The following is a 27,106-nucleotide window of genomic DNA, read 5'->3' as shown; positions in this document are numbered from 1 at the left end:
CTCAGGCTCAAGGTTATGAACATCCCTGGCCCTGCTTTGCCTCTGGTCTGTAAACTGGTCCAGATGTGGCATGTTGACAAGAAGAGCTGGGAATGGTGGTGGTGCTAGGGTGACCTGGACACAGCGGCCCCAGCGATCATTCTTTAGGCTTGCTCGTGTCACTGCCCACTCTGGCAGAGTGAAGAGACTAGGCAGTAAGGCCCTAGCGCTGACATTGGACATTTCTTTCAGGCAAACCCTCTCCTGCTGGGTAACTGGGTGTTTTGGCTACAGGAAGCGAAGAACTGACATGTAAAGGAGGATGCCATGTCAGTCTCTCTGGTCAAGAGGCAGTGCCATGCTCTAAATCAATTTCAGATCAGCCATTTAGGTTTTTGAATAGCAAGGACTATAATACATGTCATGTGTGGTCAAATTGCAGTGTCTGAAAGCCAGGTCGCTCAGTCAACATCCAAATGTCACACTTCAAGGCTACCTTGATCCCACAGGTTTAAAATGCAACTCTTATAGATCTGCCCAGTTCCCTGAAGAAATTTCACGCTGAGCTGAACCCCCTGGGAAATACTTGGTTTTGGTTTTCGTGATGCAGTATCTACATGGGCTTCCCTGGTGGCTCAGTGATAAAGATTTTCACCTGCAATGCCGGAGATCCAGGTTTGGTCTCTAGGTCAGGAAGATCCCCTGGAGAAGGAAATGGCAACCCACTCCAGTATTCTTGCCTGGGAAACCCCATGGAGAGAGGAACCTGGTGGGCTACAGTCCATGGGATCACAAAAGAGACACGATTGAGCAACTAAACAACAACATCTGAACACACAGGAGGCTCTTTGAGGTCTTAAGAGGTCTCCTTTGGTGGATATGTGGGGTAACTCTTGAGGCACTTAAAGGATTTATAGGGAACCCTCTGTGGGCTTCATGGGTGTGTGTGCGTGCAGCTCCTGTTTCTCCTCACCTGTGCTTAACTTAGGGGAAGTTGTCATTGGCTCCTGGCTGAAGAGCTGAGTGTTTACATATGTGTGTGTCCAGGCTAGTTCAAAATGTGGGGAACTGGGAGGGAGAAGGAGCTGATATAAAATCACCCCAAATGAAGTGGGATGGACTGGAAAGTGAAGAGACCTGGTTTTGTATTGCATCTCAAAGCCCTTTGGGAAGTAGGGGTGGTCTTCTCTCTTCTCTTCTGTTCTTTAATATACACCATACAGCTTAAGATGTAAAAAAAAGAAAAAGAAAAAAACACAGTATATAGGACATGCAGGAACCCTGACCATAAGCAAGAGAAAAGAATGGCCACTACCAGAGCTGTAGCTGACCCAGATGTTTGAATCGAAAGACACAGCCTTTAAAATACTATTATAGGACTTGCCTGGTGAGACAGTGGTTAAGAATCCACTTGCCAGAGCAGGGGACACAGGTTCTATCCCTGATCTGGGGAAGTTTCCACATGCTGCGGAGCAACTAAGCTCCTGAGCTTCAGCTATTGAAGCCCGTGCACCTAGAGCCGAGCCTGTGCTCAGCAACAAGAGAAGCCACCACAGTGAGAACCCATGCGCTGCATGAAGAGTAGCCCCCGTCTTTGAAACTAGGGAAAGCCCATGCATAGCAACGACAACCCAGCACGACCAAAGAAATAAGAATAAAGAAATAAAATGGAATAGTATTACAAATACATCAAATAGCTTAGAGAAAAAGAAGGAAAACATGGGTGTAAAGATGAGGAATTTCAGCAGAGATGTGGGAATTCGGAGCTGAAAAACACTTTCCGTGTTCCCTGTGATGGAGCAATATTGCAGCTGCATGCGTGTTCAAACTTAACATTTTCATAACTACTGAGACTATGTTCTTTTTATGTTCTTTTTAAATCACCTGATAAACATTTGTCTCGCGTAAGCCCCGAGGTTTCTCTAGACCCCTGTGTTTTGCTTGAAGGAGCCCTGGGGACTCTTACTTCAGCTCTCATGTAACCTGGCGCTAGAGGACTCAGGTCCTGGGAAAGGTCCTCCGTGTGCCCTCTGTCCCGAGGGCTGCTCCACCTGGGTGGGAGCCCTCTGAGCAGTCGCAGGCATCTGAAGCCCTGGGACGTGGAGCTGGCCAGCAGGAGAGTGATTCAGGCTGGACTCTGAATTGTTTTCCATCTCCGTATTACCCACATTCACAAGGCTGTCAGTGAAGTATTGGTGGCCAGGCCCCCTTTATTCAGAGCGCTAGTCTTCCGTCAGGGCTTGGGGGCTGGGTGCTGCAGCCCTCTTTGTGAGCTTGAAGTGGCTTCTCTGTCTCAGGCCTTTGGATTCGGTGAGGACCCCCAGGAGCTAAATGTATTGATGAAGGATACATCTTTAACACACACCTGGACACCTGTTGATCTTTGCTTTTGGAGCATCAGTGAAGGAGGCCTCCACACTTTGCCCATAGGAGCCAAGAGGAGGGCTTCAGTCAGCCTGACACTGGGTTGGGCAGTACGAGAACCTGAGGTAGGGGAGGCTCCAGGTGCCAAAGACAGGATATATATATATATATATATATAATATTTGTACATTGAATTTTTAATCTGTTCTATATTTCTTCTGCCCTGTGCTCGTTGACTTAGGTATCAAAGAAAGCTATGAAGTCCTCCTCAAGGGAAAAAACCCTCCCATAGTGGGAAAAAAATACCTTTTTGAAAAAGTTCACAATAAGTTCTACCAAGAAATGATAGTCGGTGGTCTCAGCATACTTAATACTGTGTATAATCCTAGTAACGATATTGAAAGGGCTGGAACGTGTTCCTGGTGGGAGAGAAGGCTGCTGGCAAAGTGATGATTGTAAAGTAATGCTGTTACAGTGGACACACGGGGACATCTGGGAAGGCGTCCTCTTATACACAGTTCATCTCCCTTCTCACAACATAGATCTGATGGCTGCGTGCAGCTTGGTTGAGCTGATTGCCAAGGACTGACCCAGTGGCCAGGCTCCTGTTGGATTCTGATCTTTGCTTCTTTTGCTTTCCCATTCTGTACAATCCCAGGAAGCTCCTCTTTGTCCTCAAGGACATGGACAACGTGGAGACTGATCTGACCGTCGACCATGAATCCGCCGTGTGCGGCGACAGCAGAAAGCAGGTGTTGCTGCTGCTGCTCCTGTCCTATTTGTTGAAAAGAAAGATGATGCCAACTCCTCATTCCTTGTCCCCTCCTGGCCCGAACATGAGGCTGCCAGGAGAGCGTTCACAAAGGAGAACAACTACTCCATGACCCTGAAGTTCCCCAATGAAAAGAGGAGGAAGTACTTCACCTTATTCTTCAAGGACAGATGGAAGGCCCTGACCACTCTCAGGCTGGTGCAAGAGAAGGATGCGTTTGTGGACCTGTGCCACGTGCCCAGCTTATGCTGGGTCACTTGCATGGCCCTGAGTTGGTAGATGGAGACAGGGGATGATGGGAAATTCTCATGCCAAATGCTCACTGACTTATATGCCCGCTTTCTTGCCAACACACTGGCGTGGAAGGCTGCAGTTAGCGCCTGTCGGTGCTGCCGAGTCCTCCTGGAATGCCAGTGTTTGCTGGCCTTGGAAGGGTTGTGTCATCCTGCGTTTTAGTAATGGGGACCTCGGGAGTGCTGGGTTTACTGCTGCTCATGTTCCTGAGTTGAAGGCCCTGAAGATTCTTTTGCCAAGCAGCAACCATAAAGACCATCACATGTTCGTACACTTGAAAATCCAGGAGTTGTACGTCCATAGCGTATATGCTGATATTAACTGAGTGTCCGATTCCTTCCATCTGTGAATTGTATAAAGAGAGAAGATAAAGACACAATGACTTTAGCCTGGTAATTACTTCTATTTTTGGTCTTCTTAATGAGAAAAATTTTTGAGACAGCCTTTGACTATCACCTGTTGACAGGAGAATTTAATCAGTACTTCCTAGAGAAAATGAAATAATTTGGGTGATAATCCAAAAGCAGTGGAGCACCACATGCCTCTGTTCTGTTGTCTCGTTGAGAATCAGGATGAAGAATTTGTGAAACGGATAACGGGCTCTTTTTTAGAAGTTACCACTTATATTCAAAAACACAAAGATCTCTTGGTTTCATTATATTGTCTGGAGCATTGCCATTTTCTACAGAAAACTGAGTTGAGTATTCAATACATCTTTAAAGACAAACAGCCAAAAAGGCTAACTTCCAGGTGAATTTTCTTTTCTTTCTTTTTTAAAAAATTTTTTAAGGATTTAAATTATTACTTTGGCCACCTGATGCCAAGAACTGACTCATTGGAAAAGCCCCTGATGCTGGGAAAGATTGATCGCAGGAGGGGAAGGGGACGACAGAAGATGAGATGGCTAGATGGCATCACCGGCTCAATGGACATGGGTTTGGGTGGACTCCTGGAGTTGGTGATGGCCAGGGAGGCCTGGTGTGCTGCGGTTCACGGGGTCGCAAAGAGTTGGACACGACTGAGCAACTGAACGGAAATGAATTATTACTTAAATATTTTAAATTTATTTTTAATTGGGGGATAATTGCTTTACAATGTTCTGTTGGTTTCTGCCATATAGCAACACGCATCAGCCGTAGATACGTATATGTCTCCTCTCTCTTGAACCTCCCCCCCACCTCCTACCCCATCCCGCCCCTCTTGGTCATCACAGAGCATCGGATTTGAGCTCCCTGTGTCATACAGCAAATTCCCACTGGCTATCTGATTTTCCACATGGTAACAAATGTTTCCATGCTATTCTCTCAGTTCGTCCCACCCTCTTCTTCCCCTGCTGTGCTCACAAGTCTGTTCTCTGTGTCTGCATCTCTCTCCTGCTCTGCAAATAGGTTCATCAGTACCATCTTTCTAGATCCATATATATGTGTTAATATATGATACTTGTTTTTTTTCTTTCTGACTTACTTCACTCTGTATAATAGCTCTAGGTTCATCCACCTCATTAGAACTGACTCAAATGCTTTCCTTTTATGGCTGAGTAATATCCCATTGTATATATGTACCGCAACTTCTTTATCCAGTCACCTGTGAATGGACATATAGGTTGCTTCCATGTCCTAGAATAATGCTGCGATGAACACTGGGGTACATGTGTCTGTGTGTCTGGGCACAGGTGGAGTCCTCTATAAAAAGTTGTTCATTCCTGTGTTCCTAAAACCTGCCCATAATTCTACTGCTTGTTGACTATAACAAGAGGCTGAAGGCCATGAAGAAATTGATCTAGTCTCTTATTGAACCAGTGATTTTTAAAATCTCTCTACTTCTGTTTAACTCAGGGTTTCTGAATTAAATGTCAATATTAATGACATTTTGAGCCAGATAATTCTTTGTGGTCAGGGACTGCCCTGTTCAGTAGTAACACTGACCTCTACCCACAAGAAAACACTAGAACTTATTCCCTCTCTCCGGTGGTGATGATAAAACATATCTTCAGACATTGCCAAGTGTCCAAAACGTCCCTTCTTTAAGAATCACTGGTTTGACCTCCGCTTTTCAGTTGTGCAAAGGAACTGAAGTCACGCTTATGAATTTCTTAGAGATGTTCATAGTTGTACGAGTCATGCTTGCGAATTTCTTAGAGATGTTCATAGTTGTAGGTAACGTGCAACGTGTGTCATTCATACTGATGTTTCTTAATAATGAGCATCCTCACACTCAGAGACGCTGCCCTTCATAAGTTGTATCTCGCCTGCCTACAGACGCAGTGACTATTGATGCTTTTGTGGGTCTATCATCTTTCACACTTCACCATACTTTATTTCTTCCAAGTATTAAGTCTGAGTCAGGTAACAGGCGCTCTCAAAAGATATATTATTCACTTACTTATGTTCTTATTTATTTACTTTTTTAAAGATTTATTTATTTATTTTGTGTTTGGCTGTGCTGGGTGTTCATTGCTGTGCGGGCTTTTCTCATTATGGCGAGTGGGAGCTCCCCTCTAGCCGCAGTGCACGGGCTTCTCATTGTGGTGGCTTCTCTTGTTTCAGAGCGCAGACTCTCGGGCACTCAGGCTTCAGTGGTTGCAGCACTTGGGCTCAGTAGCTGTGGCTCCTGGGCTCTAGAGTGCAGGCTCAATAGTTGGGGTGCACGGGCTTAGTTGCTCTGCAGTATGTGGGATCTTCCCGGACCAGAGATTGAACCGATGTCACTTGCATTGCAAGAAGGATTATTAACCACTGGACCACCAGGGAAGGCCCCTTATTCATTTACTTACTTATTTGCCTGTCTGCAAGCCACACAACTTGTGGGATCTTAGTTCCCCAACAAAGACTCTAACTCACACCCTCAGCAGTGAAAGTGCAGAGTCCTGACCACTGGCCCTCCAGAGAATTCCCTGAGAAGATATTTTAGAGTATGTGTTATCTTTGAAATGGCTGGAGTTGAATTTGTTCCTCTAGAGAATGCTGTTTTTCCTCCAAGTAGTACAATGAGGACCCTTGCCTGTTGGAGAGACCTCTGCAACCTACTGCACACTAAGGAGAGCCTCTGGGAGCTGGAAATCTGTAACGGTGACCTTGATGACGTGTCAGAACGGATCCTGTGAAAGCTCTGAAACATCCCTGCTGTCGCCTTCAGATACTCTGGTAGGTGCTGGTTTACCCCACCCCAGATGTTCCCCCGGGAATAATAGTTACCCCCTTCCATCTCTGGGTATCCCAGGTGGCTCAGTGGTAAAGAATCCGCCTGCCAACGCAGGAAGATGTGGGTTCCATCCTTGGGTCGGGATGATTCCCTGGAGAAGGAAATGGCAGTCCACTCCATAATTCTTGCCTGGGAAATCCCATGGTCAGAGGAGCCTTGTGGGCTGTAGTCCACGGGGTCACAAAGAGTTGGACAGGACTGACTGAGCATGCATGCATCTATCTATCTGCACCAAGCCTTCGTTGCGGCATGCGAGCTCTTTACTGATGGCATGTGGTTCCTAGTTCCCTGACTGGGGATTGAATCTGGGCCCCCTGTATTGGGAGTGCAGAGTCTTAGCCACTGGACCACCAGGGAAGTCCCCATCTCCCCATATTTGAAAGGCTTCCTATCAGAGCCTGGTATAGATCGAATAGAATATTCTTCATACATAGCTTATGTTACAAATGGTTATCTGACATTGAGATGATCAGCGGAGAAGTTCTTTTCCCCTGTTGTCATTTTTCAGTCACTCAGTCATGTCTGGCTCTTTGCAACCCCATGGACTACAGCACACCAGGCTTCCCTGACCCTCACCATCTCCTGGAGTTTGCCCGAGTTCATGTCCACTGAATCAGTGATGGTATCCAACCATCTCATCCTCTCTCATCCCCTTCTCGTCCTGCCTTTAATCTTTTCCGGCATCAGGGTCTTTTCCAATGAGTCAACTCTTTGCATCAGGTAAACAAAGTATTGGAGCTTCAGGCTTCAGCATCAGTCTTTCCAATGAATATTCAGGATTGATTTCCTTTAGGATTAACTGATTTGATCTCCTTGCAGTCCAAGAAATACATATCTATTCCTTTTCAAATTCTTTTTTCCCATTTAAGGTGATGCATAATATTGAACAGAGTTCCCTGTGTTCTACAGTAGGTCCTTGGACAACCTGACTTTGAAATTAACAGACATCCCCTGACCTGGCTGGGAGTCTGAGGTGGACAGCAGCATGGGATAAACGCTGAGAATCTGTTTTGGCCTGAAGAGGGAGGGCAGGAAGAATGACACAGAGAAGAGGCGCATACTCTGTGTGGGACCGAGGCTGCAACTCTCCCGCTGTTTTGTCTTTCTGCAGGTTGACCTATGTCTCGGTGGGTACCCGGTTTGAAGACATGTTCATGTCTATTGTTCATAACCAGAATCTGATGTCCCTGAGCCTGGACCATGTGCCGCATTCCCTAGAGATGGTCTCACCTTTGGGTGAGGCCTTGGAGAATCCGGTTCATAGCATACACAGCACCTGAGGTGAATTATTCCCTGTTGGGTGCTCACTGTCTGCAGGAGGGGATGGCCAGACATTGGCGGGCACAGGTACCCTTTCGATCGTTCTTATTTTTCGTTCAGTTGCTCAGTTGCATCCAGCTCTTTGCGACCCCGTGGACTGTACCCTCTGGGCTCCTCTGTCCATGGGGCTCTCTAGGCAAGAATACTGGGGTGGGTTGCCATGCCCTTCTCCAGGGGATCTTCCCAACCCAGAGATCAAATCCATGTCTCCTGCATTGGCAGGCAGATTCTTTACCATCTGAGCCACCAGGGAAGCCCCCCTTTAGATCATACCACCTGATATTTCTCCTGGATGCCTCTCATTCCTTAAATTTTTTAAGCACACAGCTTGTGTCTCTCCCAACATTTATCCCTGTCATTTTGGATGGTTTCAATTTCTACATGAATGATTTTTCTTTTTTCTTTTTAATTGGAGGATAATTGCCTTACAGTGTTGCCTTGGTGTCTACCGTGCATCATCGTGAATTAGCCGTAAGTACGCATTTGTCCCCTCCCTCTGAGCCTCCCTCGCATGCATCCCTTCTGGGTCATCACAGAGCACCAGGCTGGGCTTCTTGTATTGTACAGCAGCTTCCCGCTAGTTGTACATGGAGGATCTCCTCTATAACTTGGCTTCTCACTTCTTTGACCTGTATGTCTCTAATCATCCATGTCCCTCTGCCCATTCTCAGGCATAGAACACCCTGGTCAACACCCTGCACCACAGAGGTACAGTGGCTGAGCCTCCACGCTTCCACTGTAGCAGGCACGAGTTTGATCCCTGGTTGGGGAACTGAGGTCCTGCTTTTCTATTTTGTGGCCAAACATAGAAAAATAAGTAAAGAAATAATAAAGAAAAAAAAAAAACCTACCTTAGAGCCTGCCTATATATAAAGTAGATAATCAATAAGAACCTACTCTATAGCACAGGGAACTCTACTCAATATTCTGTAATAACCTATATGGGAAAAGAACAGTTATATTTATGTGTATAATGGAATCATTTTGCTATATACCTGAAACAGAGCATTATAAATCAACTATACTCCAATATAAAATAAAAATTTAAAAACTTAAAAAACATCCTTGGAGTCCACCTGATAGAAAATTTTTAAAATTTATTTATTTCAATGGGAGGCTAGTTACTTTACAATATTGTAGTGATTTTTTGCCATACATTCACATGAATCAGCCATGAGTGTACATATATTCCCCATCCTGAACCTCCCTCCCACCTCCCTCCCCATCCCATCCCTCAGGGTCATCCCAGTGCACCAGCCCTGAGCACCCTGTCTGATGGAAATATTAAGCAAGTCAGAAAGATAATTTAACATCTTTGAGTAGCCACATTTGGGAAAAAAAAAAAGAAATGGTAAAGTTAATTTTAATATCTTAACATATCAAATTCAGTTCAGTTCAGTTCAGTCCCTCAGTCATGTCCGACTCTTTGAGACCCCATGGACTGCAGCACACCAGGCTTCCCTGTCCATCACCAACTCCTGGAGCCTGCTCAAACCCATATCCATTTAGCCTGTGATGCCTTCCAACCATCTCATCCTCTGTTGTCCCCTTCTCCTCTTGCCTTCAATCTTTCCCAGCATCAGGGTCTTTTCCAATGAATCAGCTCTTAGCATAAGGTGGCCGAAGTATTGGAGCTTCAAAGCCATGGATACCTGGAAAAGAATGTATTACTTCTGAGTTTCCCACAAATAGATAGCTTAGTAAGTTAATGTGAATATTTTTCAAGAATGACAGCAGTAGAAAAAAAAAAATCTTTTCACAACCCCCAGAAGTCCTACCTTGTGCCCTAGGGGAAGATTTCCAAACCATAGATCTGAGATTAGCCTGCCATCTCTGCCAATGAAAATCTTTCTAGGGAGCGTTTATACTGCATGTGGACTGACTGACTGCACATTTGAACTGGGTGTCAGTGCCAGTGAAAGTTCCGAGTCTGCATCCAGGGTGAGGGCTGAGGTTCCACCCTGACTTGTACTGAGAAAGCCAAGCCCTGAGCCTGTTGTTTGGTTGCTCAGTCATGTCTGAATCTTTGAGATCCTATGGACTGCAGCACGCCAGGCTTCTCTGACCTTCACTATCTCCCTGAGTTTGCTCAAATCCATGTTCATTGAGTTGGTGATGCCATCCACCCATCTCATCCTCTGTTGCCCGCTTCTCCTGCTGTCAGTCTTTCCCAGCATCAGGGTCTTTTCCAGTGAATCAGCTCTTAGCATCAGGTGTCCAAAGTATTGGTGCTTCAGCTCCATCATCAGTCCTTCCAATGAATATTCAGGGTTGATTTTGTTTAGGATTGACTGCTTTGCTCTCTCTTTCCTGTTAGAAATCTACACCAGGCACTGTTCTTAGGGCTTTAAAGTCCTAGCCAACAGAGGCAGTCTTTCTGCAAAGCCCCTTGCTTAACTTCTAGACATTCTGGTTCATTCAGGCCATAGCATTCTCACTGGCAAAACAACAACAACAACAAAAAAAAAAACCCCTTTGGTATTGTGTATTCCTGATCTGGGAAGAGGGTTGGAGGACAGGTCCAGAAACTTGGTATGAACAGGTGTCAGTTGTTCACTGTGGGGCCTAGGTCAGTGTTTCCCGGCGGCACCACTGACATTTGAGACTAGATAGATGTCTGTGGTCAGGTATGGACTATAAGGTGTTGATGACCACTCCTGCCTTCCACCCCTTAAATTACAGTAGCAATGCCGTCTTTGTCTGGTTATTGAATTAATTGCTGTTTTAGTCGCCAAGTCGTGTCTGACTCTTTGTGACCCCATGGACTGTAGCCCACCACGCTCTTCTATCCATGGGATTTCCCAGGCAAGAATACTGAAGTGGGTTGCCATGCTCTCCTCCAGGGGATCTTCCTGACCCAGGGATCTAATCCGAGTCTCCTGCATCGGCAGGCAGATTCTTTACCAGTGGGCCACCAGGGAATCCCAATATTGAATTAATAATCAACTCAGTAAAGGTAGGTATGGCACCCATGGAAGGTGTATGGAGAAAGAATGAAATAATTATTTTTCCTGCTATGAAAATCAGACCTTCAAAGACAGGACCTGTGCCATATTCATTTTTTTCTAATATTCAGAGTAGAAATGAAGGGATAGATTAAACAGGAAAAGATGATTGGTTTGAGACATGTATAGGGATTGTAACCTATAAGCCTTGGGAAGTAATTGGTTGTGGTTGGCGGTCGGGGCTAAGGGGAGTTACAGATAATTTCCACATTAACCTGATAAAAACAATGTTTACCTATTGAAATGAAGATGACAGAAGAATCAAAGCTGGTTTGAGTTTTAGGTGGAGTGAATTAGGCTTGGGGGACTCCTTTATGAAAAAATTCTGAGAGTCTAAGAAAGTATAAGTGTTAGTCGCTCAGTCATGTCTGAATATTTGCGACCTCATGGACTGTATGTAGCCTGCCAGGCTCCTTTATCCTTGGAATTCTCCAGGCAAGAATGCTAGAGTGGGCTGTTATTTCCTTCTCCAGGGGATCTTCCCAACCAAGGGATCAAACCCTGGTTTCCTGTATTGCAGGCAGATTCTTTACCATCTGAGCCAGCAGGGAAGCCTAAGGAACCAGTTAAATTTGGAAAACCACACCACATGGAGTGCTTGGTCTGGGATAGAGATTTTTGATTCTTCAACTTTTAGGTGTCATTTTCGGCTAAAATGGGCTGATGCTCTGATTGGATGTTGTCAGCAGTGCTGCCCTGAAAACAGGGGTGCAAGTATTTTAAATTATCATTTTCTTGGGATCTAAGGCAAGAGTGGGCTGGCTGAATCAGGTGGTAACTCTATATTATGGAGTTTGAAGGAATCTCCGTAGTGTCTCCCTTTGTGGGTGTACCCACTCATTTGCATCCACGCCCACCGTGTAGGAGGATTCCTTGTTCCCCTTGCCCTAGGCAGCAGTTTAATCTTTGTAGGTCTTTTGGAGAATGGTCATTCTGCGTGAGTAAGCTGAGGCCGTGTTGCAGTTTCCATCGGCATTTCTCTAACAGTGATGCCGAGCATCTTTTCATGTGCTTTGTGGCCATGTGGATGCCTTCTTTGAACAAGTAATGTCCATTTAGATCTCTAGCCTGTTTTCTGTTGGGTTGATTGGCTTTTGATATTGAGTTGCATGAACTGTTTGCGTGTTTTGGAGATGAATTCCTTGTTTTTACATTTGGTGGCAAATATTTTTTCTTTATTTTGAGGGTTCTCTTTTTCCTTTGCTTAGTGTTTTCCTTGCTGTGCAAATGCTTTTGAGGTGAACAAGCTCCCTTTTGAGTTTTCTTTTATTTTTCCTTATTGTAACAGTTGATCCAAAAAGAATTTCCTGTGACTTATGTCAAAGCTTGTTCCGCCTGTATTTTCCTCAAGAGGTTTAGAGGAATCACCCCTCCCCTTAGCTCTTTAATCCATTTGGAGTTTCTTTTTCTGTGTGAGGTGAGGGAGTGATGTAATTGCATTTTCTTTTCACCATTTAAAGACCTCCACCCTGTCTGCCATCCTGGCAATTAACAATTTACCTTCCCAGCATCATCACAGGAGGAAGATTTCCTATTCTTCATAACCTCTTCAGGATTTACTGTTTGTAGACTTTTTGACAAAAGCTATCCTGACCTGTGTGAGCTGATACAGCATAGTAATTTTGATTTGTATTTCTTTAAGATTTCATGATGCTGAAACCTGTTCATGTGATTAAAAAAAAAATCAACGTGAGTAAAACTGACCTCAGGAGATTGGCCTCTTGATTGTCTGCTCTGTTTTGAATTCTTTTTCCAGGACCTATCCGAGGATATTTGTTGAGGACAGGTGCATTTCCTTATATCCCCTTCAGTTCAGTTCAGTCACTCAGTCCTGTCCGACTCTTTGCGACCCTGCGGACTGCAACTCGCAGTCCTGCCCTCAATCTTTTAGAGCATCACGATATTTTCCAATGAGTCGGTTCTTCCCAGTGCATGGCCAAAGTACTGGAACTTCAATTTCAGCATCAGTCCTCTGAATGAATATTCAGGGTTGACTTCCTTTAGGTTTGAGTGGTTTGATCTCCTTGCTGTCCAAGAGATTCTCAAGAGTCTTCTCCAACACCATAGTTCGAAAGCATCAATTCTTCAGCACTCAGCTTTCTTTTCAGTCCAGCTCTCACGTCCATACATGACTCTGGAAAAAACCATCGCTTTGATTAAGATGGACCTTTGCTGGCAAAGTAATGTCTCTGCTTTTTAATATGCTGTCTAGGTTTGTCATAGCTTTTCTTCCAAGGAGCAAGTGTCTCTTAATTTCATGGCTGCAGTCACCATCTGCAGTGATTTTGGAGCCCAAGAAAGTAAAGTGTGTCACTGTTTCCATTGTTTCCCCATCTATTTGCCATGAAGTAATGAAACTGGATGCCATGATCTTAGTTTTTTGAATGTTGAGTTTTAAGCCAGCTTTTTCACTCGCCTCTTGCACTTTCATCAAGAGGCTCTTCAATTCCTCTTCACTTTGTTCCATAAGGGTGGTGGCATCTGCATATCTGAGGTTATTGATATTTCTTCCAGCAATCTTGATTCCAGCTTGTGCTTCATCCAGCATGGCATTTCGCATGATGTACTCTGCATATAAGCTAAATAAGCAGGGTGACAATATACAGCCTTGATGTACTCCTTTTCCTATTTGGAACCAGTCTGTTGTTCCATGTCCAGTTCTAACTATTGCTTCTTGACCTGCATACAGGTTTCTCAGGAGGCAGGTCAGGTGGTCTGAGTCCCATCTCTTGAAGAATTTTCCACAGTTTGTTTTGATCCACATAGTCAAAGGTTTTGGTGTAGTCAGTGAATAAGAAGTAGATGTTTTGGGAATTCTCTTGCTTTTTCTATGATCCAAAGGATGTTGGCGATTTGAACTCTGGTTCCTCTGTGTTTTCTAAATCCAACTTGAACACCTGGAAGTTCTCAGTTCACGTACTGTTGAAGCCTAGGTTGGAGGATTTTGAGCATTAATTTGCTAGCGTGTGAGATGAGTGCAATTGTGTGGTAATTTGAACATTCTTTGGCATTGCCTTTCTTTTCTGCTTCCCAGGGGAATATTATTAATAAATGCCCACCATAGATGGGGAAACAGTGGAAACAGTGTCAGACTTTATTTTTCTGGGCTCCAAAATCACTACAGATGGTGACTGCAGCCATGAAATTAAAAGACGCTTACTCCTTGGAAGGAAAGTTATGACCAACCTAGATAGCATATTGAAAAGCAGAGACATTACTTTGCCAACAAAGGTTCGTCTAGTCAAGGCTATGGTTTATCCTATGGTCATGTATGGATGTGAGAGTTGGACTGTGAAGAAGGCTGAGCACCGAAGAATTGATGCTTTTGAACTGTGGTGTTGGAGAAGACTCTTGAGAGTCCCTTGGACTGCAAGGAGATCCAACCAGTCCATTCTGAAGGAGATCAGCCCTGGGATTTCTTTGGAAGGAATGATGCTAAAGCTGAAACTCCAGTACTTTGGCCACCTCATGCGAAGAGTTGATTCATTGGAAAAGACCCTGATGCTGGGAGGGATTGGGGGCAGGAGGAGAAGGGGACGACAGAGGATGAGATGGCTGGATGGCATCACTGACTCGATGGACGTGAGTCTGAGTGAACTCCGGGAGTTTGTGATGGACAGGGAGGCCTGGCGTGCTGCGATTGATTGAGTCGCAAAGAGTCGGACACGACTGAGCGACTAATCTGATCTGATCTGATCGGAGCACAGGTTTTTCAGTTGTAGTTAGCAAAAGCGGCCACAAGGTGGCAGCATTTCTTCACGCGCCATTTTTTTTTTTTTTAGACAAATTTAATTTTTGTTTTCTACTGGCATACGGTTGATTTCCGTTCTTGTGTTTGTTTTAGGTTTACTTAAGCAACTTGTCTCAGTTATACATAGATTTATGTCTATTCTATAGAAATAACTGTAGATGTATTTCTGGGTCTTTTCCCATATAGCTTATTTCAGTGTGTTTAGTAGACTTCCCTGTGGTATCCTGTAGGTCCTTTTGGACTTCTTGTGTGTATATGTTAATCCCAAACTCTTAATGTCTCCCTTCCCCTACTTTTTTTCTTAATAATCATAAGTTGGTTTTCTTCATGAGTCTATTTCTGTTTATACATTTGTTCATTCATATGACTTTATAGATTCCACCTGTAGGTGATATGATATTTTTGTTTCCCTCTCTGACTGATTCACTGTGTATGATGAATCTCTTGGTCCACTGATGCTGCTGACCATGGCAGTTCTCCTTCTTTTTGATGCCTGAGTATATTGCAGTGTCTCGATGGATCAGTGAGTTCATTTCTCTATTGATGAGCATTTTGGTTGACGCTCTGTCTTGGCTATTGTCAATAGTGCTGCCTTGAAAAAAAGAGGTGCGTGTATCATTTAAAATGATGATTTTCTCCAGATTAAGACAAGGAGTGGGCCTGCCAGATCATGTGGTTAATATGTATTTAATATTTTAAGAAACTTGCATATCACGTTCCTTTGTGGCTGCACCCACCCATCCACAGCGCAGGAGGATTCCCCGTTCCCCTCGGCCACGGCAGCATTTAATCTTTGTAGATCTTTTGGAAGATGGACATTCTGAGGGGTGGGAGCTGATACCTTATTGTCGTGTTGATTTGCATTTCTTTAATAATTAGTGATGCTGAGCATCTTTTAATGTGCTTAATGGCCTTTTTTATGCCTTCTTTGGAGCAGTGTATATTTAGATATTTGGCCGATTTTTCTGTAGGGTTGTTTGGTGTTTTGATATTGAACTGCCTGAGCAGTTTGCATGTTTTGGAGATGAAGTCCCTGTGGGTCTTAGTTTGCTAACATTTTTTTTCCCACTCTGAGGGTTGACTTTTTCTTTCCTTTAGGGTTTCCCTTGTCTGCAGATGCTTTTTCGGTCCATGAGGTGCCTTTTGTTGACTTTTATTTTTCATTACTCTAAGTGGTGGATCCAAATAGAACTTGCTGTGATTTGTATCAAAGCATGTTCTATGTATATTTTCCCTCAAGAGGTTTACAGTAATCATCCCACCATTTAGATTTTTAATTGATTTCCAGTTTCTTTTTCTGTATGGGGTTAGGGAGTTGTCATGATTTCATTCTCTTTTCCCCGGTTTAAGGAGCTTCCACCTCGTACTCCACAGTGGCTGTCCACATTTTACATTGCTAGCATCAGTGTATGAGGGTTCCCTTTTCTCCACAGCCTCTCCAGGATTTACTGTTTGTAGACTTTTAAAGAAAGGCCAATCCGGTCGGTGAGAGGCAATACCTCATAATTTTGATCTGCATTTCTCTATGATTTCAGGAGGTGAAACTTTTCTACTAATTTTTTTTAAGCAGTGTGAGTAAAACTGACCCCTACAGAGTGGCCTCTTGACCGTCTGCCCTGTTTTGAATCTCCTCTCAGGACCTACCCAAGGATATTTGTTGAAAACAGCTGTTTTTTCCTTCTATCCCTCTGCCTGGGGAATATGAAGTGCCCAGATGAGATGTTTTCAACTGTAGTTACCAAAAGAGACCACAAGATGGCAGCATTTCTTCATGCGCCACGCTTTTTTTTTTTTTTAATTTAGTGGGTTCCCCCCCACCCCCACTTTGGAGTAGAGTTGCTTTCTGTTGTTCTGTTTGTTTTAGGTTTACAGGAACTTTATTCGGTTATACATAGACCTGTATCTATTCTTTTTCAAGGTCTGACCACAGAGGTTGTCTCAGGGTGTTCAGTGGACTTCCCTGTGCTATTCAATAGGTCCTTTCGGATTATCTTTGGTAATAGTGTGTATCTGTTAATCTCCCAACTTCTTAATGTCTCCATTCCTCTACCTTTTATTTTAATAATCATAAATGGGTTTTCTAAGTCTGTGAGTCTGTTTCTGTGTGTAAATTAGTTCAATTGTATGAATTTATAGATTCCACCTGTGATTTCATATTTTCCTTTCTTTCTCTGACTGACTTCACTCAGTATGATAAATCTAGGTCTCTCCATCCTGATGACAATCACATTTTTTGCTCTTTTTGATGACTGAGTGTATTCCAGTATGTAGATGGACCAGTTACTCTTCATTTTTCTATTCGTGGACATTTTGGTTGATGCGCTCTACTAAGTATTGTCAATAAGTACTGCCTTGAAAATAGGGTTGCAAGTATCATTTTAAATTATTATTTTATACAGATCTAAGGCAAGGTGTGGCCTTGCCGGATCTTGTGGTGACTCTATATTTAGTATTTTAAGGAATCGCCGTACTCTTTTCCTTCCTGGTTGCACACACTCATTTACCTCCCCACCCACAGTGTAGGGGGCTTCCTTGGTGACTCAGCTGGTAAAGAATCCACCTGCAATGCGGGAGACCTGGGTTTAATCCCTGGGTCGGGAAGATCCCCTGGAGAAGGGAATGAATACCTACTCCAGTATTCTGGCCTGGAGAATTCTGTGGACTGTAGAATTCCGTTCCCCATGCCCTGGGCAACACTTAATCTTTGTAGATCTTTTGGAGGATGGCCATTCTGAGGGGTGTGAGTTGATATCTCGTAGTTTTGATTTGTCACATTTCTCTAACAGTGATGCTGAGCATCTTTTCATAAGCTGTATTGCCATCTGGATGCCTTAAGACAAATGTCTGTTTAGATCTTTGGCCTGTTTTTCTATTGAGTTTGTTTTTTGATGTTGAGCTGAATGAACTATTTCCATGTTTGGAGATGAATAAATTGTTTTTAAATTTGATCATAACCATTTCCCCCCCTTTGAGGGTTGTCTTTTTCTTTCATTTAGAATTTCCCTTGCTGTGCAAAAGCTTTTGAGGTTAATGAGATTACTTTTGTTGAGTTTTGTTTTATTTTTCATTTTTCTAAGAGTGAAACCAAGAAGTTTTCTGTGATTTCAAAACCTGTTTTGCCCATATTTTTCTCAAGAAGTTTAGAGTATCCATCCCTCCATTTAGCTCTTTAATATATTTGAAGTTTATTTTCTGTGTGAGGTTAGAAAGAGACATAGTTTCATTCACTTTTCCCTCGTTTAAGGAACTTCCACCCTGTTCTCTGTTCTGGCTGCTAACAATTTACATTGACAGCATCAGCGTAGGATAATTTATTTTTCTCTAAAACCTCTCCACCATTTACTTTTTGTAGAGTTTTTAACAAAAGCCATTCTGACCGGTGTGAGCTCATACTTAGCTCTAGTTTTGATTCTCATTTCTTTAAAATTACTCCATGTTGAAAGGTTTCCATGTGATTAAAAAAAAAAAGGTATGAATGAAAAACTGACCTCTGGAGATTGGCCTCTCGACTGTCTGCCCTGTTTTGAATTTTTTTCCCCAGACCTACCCGAGGACTTTTGTTGAGGACAGATGTTTTTTCCTTCCATCCATCCCCTCAGGCCTGGGGAGTATTAAATACCCATCAGCACAGGTTTTTCAGTTGTTGTTACGAAACGTGGCCACAAGGCGGCAGCATTTCCCCGCAGTCCTTTTTTTTTTTTTTTTTTTTTCTGTTGCAGTAGATTGGATTTCTGCTGTTTGTTTTCAGTGAACAGGAACTTGGTTCAGTTATACACAGATTATCTGTTCTTCTTCAGGGTCTTTTCCCACATAGGTTATTACAGTGTGTCCAGTCGACGTCCCTGTGCTAACAGTAGGTCCTTTGGGATATTCTATCTGATAATAAGTAGTGTGTGTGTATGTTAATCCCAACCTTTTAATGTCTTCTTTCTCCTACCTTCTGATTTTAATAATCGTAAGTTCGTTTTCTAAGTCTATGAGTCTGTTTCTGTTTACAAATCAGTTTATTTGAATGAATTTATAGATTCCACTTGTAAGTGATATTTCTCTTTCCCTCTCTCACCTACTTGACTCGGTACCTTAAATCTGTCAGTCCATCCATGCTACTCCACTTTTTCTTTCTTGTTGACAGCTGAATGTATTCCAGTGTCTAGCTGGACCAGTTACGCTTCACTTTTCTATTGATGGACGTTTTGGTTTATGTTCTGTCTTGGATATTGTGACTAGTGCCGCCCTGAAAATAAGGGTGCATGTTGCAGCCTGGCGGAGCCGAGACCAGAACCTGCCCCATGACTCGAGGGTGCGGCAGACTGTGCCCTCGTGATTGCCTTGGTAAACATGCCAAACGAACATTCTTGGGGCAGGACGTGCATGCTCTTTGCTCCGCTTCACTGCCTTCCCCTGCGTCCGTCCCCATGGAAACAAAACAAGACGTTGCTGATCAACAGCAGAGCCTTAACTTTACTCCCTCTTTATGGGGCGCTGATTAAACTCCCCAGCATAGCTATTCCCTAGTGATCTCATGTGACTTCTGCCAATAAAAGTGCGGGCTGAAAGGAGCCATTTTGTCTTCCTGCCATGCAGAGCAGGAGGGCCTCCTGACTCCCCGCTTGCCGAATTACACATGTCTGTCTTCTCATTAGGCGCTCGCCCCGTTTCAGGTCTTTCTCACCCGCTGTGCTGGACACGGCAAGTGCACACACATGTCATTTAAAACTTTTATTTTCTCTGGATCTCAGTGGGCATGCCAGAGGGGGCGGGAAGTCTGTATTCACTGTTTTAAGGAGTCTCCTTCCTGTTTTCTTTCTGCACCTACCGACTTACATCCCTGCCCTAGAGTAGGAGGATTCCCTGTCCCCAACGCCCGCGGGCAGAGTGTAATCTTCATAGATCTTTTGGAAGATGGTCATTTTCAATGATGTGAGCAAATACCTCGTTGTTTTGATTGGCATTTCTCGAATCATTAGTGACACTGAGCATCTTTTCATGTGCTTTAAGGTATCTGAATGCATTCTTTGAAAAAATGTCCATTTAGATCTTTGGCCCATTTTTCTGTTGTATTTTATTTTTTATTGAGTCGCATGTGCTGTGTGCTTGTTTTGCAGATGAATTACTTGTTGATATATTTGCTTGCAAACTTATTTTTTCCATTCTGAGGTTCTGAGGGTTGTCCATTTGTTTATGTTTTCCCTTGCTGTGCAAGTGCTTTTAAGGTTAACGAGGCCCTTTTATTGAGGTTTTGTTTTTCTATTTTTAATTATTCTAAGGGGTGGATCCAAAAAGAACTTGTTGCGATTTATGTCAAGGCTTGTTCTTCCTACGTTTTCCTCTAGAGGTGGGGCCTAATCCTCCCTCCGTTTAGTTCTTTAACCAACGTGGAATTATTTTTCGTTCAACAGTTATGGAGTGACGTAATTTCATTCTCTTTTAGTTTGTTTTCGGAGCCTCCACCCCGTCCTGCATCCGGGCTGTTAAGTTTACTTTGCCAGCATCAGTGCAGGAGGCTCCCCTTTCTCCACATCGTCTCCAGCATTTATTGTTTGTAGGCTTTTCAACAAAGGCCGTTCTGACCAGTGTGGGTGGTACCTCGCTGTGCTTTAATTTGCATTTCTCTAAGATTTCACGATGTTGAAATCTTTTCATGTGATTGTTTCTTAAAACAGTGAGAGAGTAAAACTGACCTCTTGGTGTTGGCCTCCTGCCCGTCTGCCCAGTTTTGAATCTTCTCCCAGGACCCACCCCAGGACATTTGTTGAGAACAGGTGTTTTTTCCTTACTTTCCACAGGCCTGGGAAGTTAAGTGCCCATCAGCGCAGGTTTTAAGTTGTTACCAAAAGCGGCCACAAGGCGGCAGCATTTCTTCTCCCTCTTTTTTTTTTTTTTTTGTGGTATTTCAATTTTTATTTTCTAATAGAGTTGATTTCCGAGGTTGTATTTGCATTAATTTATGCAAGGGAAAGCATAATCAAAAGGACAACCCTCAGAGCCTCAGGATGGAAAAAATAAGTTTGCAAGCAAATATATCAAGTAATTCATCTGCAAATCAAACGGCACATGCAGCTCAATTAAAAAAACACAACAAAAATGGGCCAAAGATCTAAATGGACATTTTTTTCAAGCAGATATAGACATTTACCTGTTCTTTTCCGGCGTCTTTTCTCATGAAGGTTATCCCAATTTGTCCCATCGACTTCCTGCGCTATTCAGTTGGGCCTTTTATATTACCTATTTGATACTTAGTAACGCGTACCTTTTAATCCTTCTTAGTGTATCCCTCCCCACAACTTTAAAAAGAAATAATCATGAGTTGGTTTTTTAACTGAGTCTGTTTTTATTTGCAAATTATTTCACTTGCATGAATTTCTGGCTTCCACCTGTAAGTAATATTTTAGGATATTTGTCTTTCTATCTCTAACCTCACTTAGTAAGATAATGTCTTGGTCCATCCATGCTGCTGCCAATGGCGTTTTTCCTTCTCTCTCTTTTATTTTTTTTTGACTTATGAGTGTATTCCATTGTACAGATGGACCAGTTAGTCTTCATTTATCTATCGATGGATATTTTGGTTAATGTTATGTCTTGGCTATTGTGCATAGTGCTGCCCTGAAAATAGCGGCGCATGTATTCTCTTTGAATTAGGATTTTTTCCAGGTCAAAGCAAGGAGTGGGGTTGCCCCAAAATGTGGTAACTCTGTATTTTGTGTTTTAAGGAGACTCCAAATATTCTCTTCGTGGCTACACCTGCCCACTTGCAACCCTGCCTACAGTGTAAGATGGTTCCCATTCCCCTTGCCCTCAGCAGCATTTAACCTTTGAAGATCTCTTGAGGATGGCCATTCTGAGCCGTGTGAGGTGATACCGCATCCTGGTTTTAATTTGCATTTCTTTAATAATTATTGATGTTGAGTATCTTTCCATGGGCTTTTTACCTTCTACCTTGTGAGTACAATTAACCTCTTGAAATTGACATCAAGTTAGCCCCGTTTTGAATTCTTTTCTGGTGATTTGTCCCAGGGCATTTCCTGAGGGCAGGTGTCATTTCCAGCCCTGCAGGCTTTGTGAGTCTTAAGAGCCCATCAGCCCAGGTTTTCAGGTGGTTGTTACAAGGAATGGCCACAAGGCGGCAGCATTTCATCATGCCCAACTGTAGTTACCTGGGCAACCAGGGCCTTAGGGCAAGTCCAGTTCTTGGTTGTCAACTAGAATGGAAACACCCAAGGCTTGTGTTACCTTACTTCTTCCACCTCAGTCTTCATCCCCTGGACACATCCCAGTGATTGCTGCACCACTCTGCTGAGGGTGCTGTCCTCCTCAAGTGGGCAACCCTAAGGAAGGAGGCTGGAGGTGGGAACCCCGCCAGCAGGAGACATGGAGCCCAGGGGACCTTGCAAAAGCTCTTCCAGGCCAGACACTCCACCATCCTTTGGGGGCACTAGGCTTGGTTTTGCTGCAGGAGGGCCGCCCTGGGTCTGGAGATTGTGGGCTCGTGCAGAGGGGAACAGGAAGTCCAGGTCCATGGAGGGTGGCTGGGGCACATTGCCTGGACACCCTCCCCAGCTCCCTCAGCCCCACCACAGTCCAGCTTGGGGACCCAAGCCTGCTCAGGCTCCAGGGATGTGACACTAGCCCAGGTACCCAAGGCATGAGGGGAATGGAGTCAGCAGTTCTTTTGTCTTTTTTTTTGTTTATTTTGAATTCCAGTGTATAGGTGATTTGCATTGTTATGGGGTTTTTGTGTGTGTGTGTGTGCTAATTAGCTTCAGTGTCTGTGTCCGACTCTGGGACCTGATGGGCTATAACTGACCAGGCTCGCCTGTCCATGGGCTTCTCCAGATAAGAATACTGGAGTGGGTTGCCAGGCCCTCCTCCAGGGGATCTTCTGACCACAGGGATTGAACCCACGACTCTTATGTCTGCCTGCTTTCACTGGTGGGTTCTTAACCACTAGCACCATCTGGGAAGCCCCCTTTTCTCTTATGTGTACAACAACCTAATTAATTTGTATGTAGATGTGTATACGTTCTTTCCGGGTTCGTTTCTCATCAGTTCAGTCGCTCAGTCGTGTCCGACTCTTTGTGATCCCATGGACTGCAGCGCGCCAGGCCTCCCTGTCCATCACCAACTCCTGGAGCTTGCTCAAACTCATGTCCATTGAGTCAGTGACGCCATCCAACCATCTCATCCTCTGTCGTCCCCTTCTCCTCCTGCCCTCAATAGGTTATTCAAGATTGTTGAGTAGGGTTCCTTGTGCCCTACAGTGGGTCCTTGTGGGTTATTTTGTAAATAGTACTGTGTGTATGTTATTCTCAACCTGCTAATTTCTCCCCGCCCCCACATCTTTCATTTTTGGTAACCATGAGTTTCTTTACTAAGTCTGTAAAGCTGTTTAATCTGTTTTGTAAAGAAGTTCATTGTGTCCATGTTTGGATTCCACCTAGAAGGGATAACATGTGATGCTTGTCTTTGTCTCAGTGAGTGATCATCTCTCTTCTCTCTGTGGCTGGAGGTGGCATTCTTTCATCCTTTTTATGGCTGGGTAGCCCTGTCTTAGGTATGCATGCCCCATCTTCTTTACCCCTTCACCTGACCTTCTACACTCAGGTTTCTTTGGTATCTTGGATATTGTACCTGGTGCTGCCATGATTGTTGGCACGCAGTATCTTTTGAACACTTGGTTTCTGAGGATCCACACCCAGGCGTGAGATGGCTGGGTCACTTGGCACTTTGTTGTTGAGTGTTTCACGGACCCTCCATACTGTTCTCCAGAGTGGATGTGCTCATCTACTTTCCCACTCACAGTGTAGGAGGGTTCCCTTCTCTCCACAGCCCCTCCAGCATTTATTGTTGTCGAATTTTTGAAATGGCCACGCTGACTGGCGTGAAGTGATACGTCATTGAACTTTTGATTTGCATTTCTCTAATGATTAGGGATGCTGGGCATCTTTTCAGGTGCCTTACGGCCACCTGGATGCCTTCTCTGGAGAAATGTCCGTTATATCTTTGGCCCATTTTTTCTGTTGAGTTATTTGTTTTTTGATATTGAGCTGCATGAGGTGTTTACCTGTTGTGGATATCTCCATTTGCAAACACTTTTTCCCCCCATTCTAAGCACTGTCTTTTTCTTTCATTTATGGTTTACGCTGGTGCTCACGATGGACGTGAGTCTGAGTGAACTCCGGGAGTTGGTGATGGACAGGGAGACCTGGCGTGCTGCGATTCATGGGGTCGCAAAGAGTTGGACACGACTGAACGACTGAACTGAACTGCTGCTCAAATACTTTTAAGGTTAATGAGGTCCCATTTGTTTGGTTTTGGTTTTCATTATTCCAAGAATGAATCCAAAGCAAACTGGCTGTGATTTATAGCAAAGCGTGTTCTGCCTGTATTTCTCTGAAGAGGTTTATAGTGTCTGTCCTTCATTTAGATCTTTAATTGATTTGGAGTATGTTTTTCTGCTTGGGTTTAGGGAGTGTCCCCATGTCATTCTCTTTCCACGTGTTTAAGGAACCTCCACACTGTCCTCCATCCTGGCTGTTAGCAATTTATCATGCAGCATCAGTGCAGGAGGGCTCCCTTTTCTTCACACCCTCTCCAGCATTTATTGTTTGTAGACTTTTTGCCAAAAGCCAATCTGAGGTAGTTTGCAGTTTTGATTTGCATTTCTATAGGACTTAGAGATATAAAATCTTTTCATGTGATTATTTTTAAAGAGTGTGAGTAACACCTTTCAAGTCACGGTGGGGTTCTTGACCATCTGCCCTATTTTGAATACTTTTTCCAGGACCTACCTGAGGACATTTACTGAATGAAAGTGAAAAGTGTAAGGCACTCAGTTGTGTCCAACTCTTTGCCACCCTATGGACTATACAGTCCATGGAATTCTCCAGGCCAGAATTCTGGGGTGGGTAGCCTTTCCCTTCTCCAGGGGATCTTCCCAACCTAGGGATCAAACCCAGGTCTCCCGCATTGCAGGCGGATTCTTTATGAGCTGAGCCATCATTGAAGCGGAGGAGATTTGTTGAGGACAGGTGTTTTTTCCTTATATCCTCACAGTGAAGTCAAAGTTGTTCGGTCGTGTCCAACTCTTTGTGACCCCATGGACTATACAGTCCGTGGAATTCTCCAGGCCAGAATACTGGCGTGGGTAGCCTTTCCCTTCTCCAGAGGGTCTTTCCAACCCAGGGACCGAACCCAGGTGTCCCACATCGCAGGCGGATTCTTTAACAGCTGAGCCACCAAGGAAGCTCTCACAGACCTGGTGCCCATTAGCAGCAGCAGCAGCAGCAGAACAGGCTTTTCAGTTGTTGTTACCGAAAGTGCCCACAAGGCGGCAGCATTTCTTCACGCTCCTTTTTTTTTTTTTTTTTTTGTAATTTTTTATTTTCTATTGGAGCAGACCTGATTTCCGATATCGTGTTTGGTTTTGGTGTACAGGAACTTGATTCAGTTATATACAGACATACGTCTATTCTTCTTTCCCATATAGATTATCACAGTGTGTTCAATTGACTTCCTGTGCTATTCAGAAGGTCCTTTTGGTCTGTTTGATACGTAGCAGTGAGAGAAGAAGGTGGGAAAAGAACCAAGCGTCCCCTATTCCTCCATGTTCCCTTATTCCTTCGGACCCTTCTGATCACACTAAGACCCCGGCTGCCAGAGGGCAAGCCCGCGCTGGGACAGCGCTTTATCAGCCAGCCTGCTCCTGTTACTAGGGCCAATCTGAGCGTGTTCGGTCTGTGTGTTAGCCCTGAAACCAGGACTACAGAAAGGAGAGATGACAGTTTCTGACACTAGGTGGCGGTGATATTCTTTAGATTCCAGAGAAAATGGGTTAAAATGAAACTTTTTTTAAATTGCAAAACTGGTTCCTTCTGCATGTGCAGTTAGGAAAAGCTGGCTTGTTGAAATACTTTTTTTTTTTTTCCCCAGAACTCTGACCCTGAGAAAATAAAAATATACCAAGAAAAAAGCCTGAAGCTTTTATCTTGACCGGGAGATACACAGCCTATTTTCCCTGAGACTTTAGCCTTCGGTAGATTAGTAGAAAATCAAGCCAAGAAAAAGAAAAGGGGCAAGAGACATTTTATACTAAATCTTAAGTGGAAAACTATAAGATTGCTGTCTGTTTCGATTTATGTATGCCTCAGTGTGTCTTTGTCTTTGGATAATATTGCTGAGGTTAATTTGTAAGTGAGCTCTATTTAACTGACTTAAAAGTAAGTACTTACAAATCACATAATTCTAATTACAAGAAAAAAACTAAAGATATTTGGGTTTATTAGACACATCCTTTGTCTTATATTGAGAAAAGAAATTGAACTTTGGAAAAATACATGTTTTTAGAGATTCTAAAATATGTTCCTGAGTTTGCTAATTAGAGAGTGCCAATACGATAAAAAGTTAACAATTGCTTTCTTCTTGGTTTTCACTAGGAGTCAAGGTTTTTTAAAGGTTAAAAGCTACTAAAGTGACAAGGAAATGATTTTGGTGCATAAAGCAAGTAAGATATATGTTGTCAGTGAGAGAAGATATAAAGACTGGAGATGTTTTTGTTATAAAAAAGTAATGATAATAATTCTGTTCTACAGTTGGTTGTTTATAAATGGGGGGAAAAATAGAAGAAATATAGATCTAGAAGGTGACAAAAGATTTGCATTAAAGGACCAAGGGGAAGATGCTTTGGTTTAAGTGTTAATAACACATCAAAACCAACTTAGATAAAACCAGGCAACTGGCTACAAGCCTGCAAGTCTCCTTGAAGTGCCAGGTGTAGGCTGGGATTCAAGCTTATTCTCCTGGAAATAAATGAGATCAACTTTGTATATTAATATTCAGGTTGTCACTTCTCCAACTACTTCTGAAGTTGAGTGGCCTGTCACACCTACATCAGTCACTCTGGGCTAATAAAAATGATACCAAAAATATGTCAGACCACAACCAAAGGTTCCGTTCCTTCGGACAGGGTGGCTCAAGCACGGACTCTATCTGGACCAGGACTAAAATTTGTAAAAAACGTAACCTGCTTCTCACTCCTGCTTGGGCCCCTGGTCAAAATAATTCTTTCCTGACCTTTGGCTCCTGCCTTTTTAAATCTACTTGTTAGTGGCGGATTCATTTCGATATTTGGCAAAACTAATACAATATTGTAAAGTTTAAAAATTAAAAAAAAAAATCTACTTGTTAAATTTGTCTCTTTCAGATTACTACAGTTTCACACCAAGATGATGGTGATGCAGAGATTCCAGCGAATCCTCAGAACAGATCCTTCAGGAGTAACAACAGAAGTCCCTCTGAGGCCCCTAAATGAGACAGGGTGAGAGCTCCATGGCCCAGCTAGATAGGGTCTACGAGCCCCACGCCAGCTTGAAGAAACTGCAGAAGACAGAGCTTCACCCTCCCAATAAAGGTTTCTGGAGTTCA

At 43.6% G+C, this 27,106-nt stretch overlaps 1 pseudogene; it reads left to right on the top strand.

Moving 5' to 3' along the window:
• The first annotated feature begins 639 nt into the window (after positions 1-639).
• On the top strand, positions 640-27,106 carry LOC102414914 (annotated as a pseudogene).

The sequence above is a fragment of the Bubalus bubalis genome, chromosome 18, assembly GCF_019923935.1.
Source record: "Bubalus bubalis isolate 160015118507 breed Murrah chromosome 18, NDDB_SH_1, whole genome shotgun sequence".
In the NCBI taxonomy this organism is placed as follows: Eukaryota; Metazoa; Chordata; class Mammalia; order Artiodactyla; family Bovidae; genus Bubalus; species Bubalus bubalis.
Note: the sequence above shows the minus strand (reverse complement) of the source record. Positions and strands in the feature narration are given on the sequence as shown.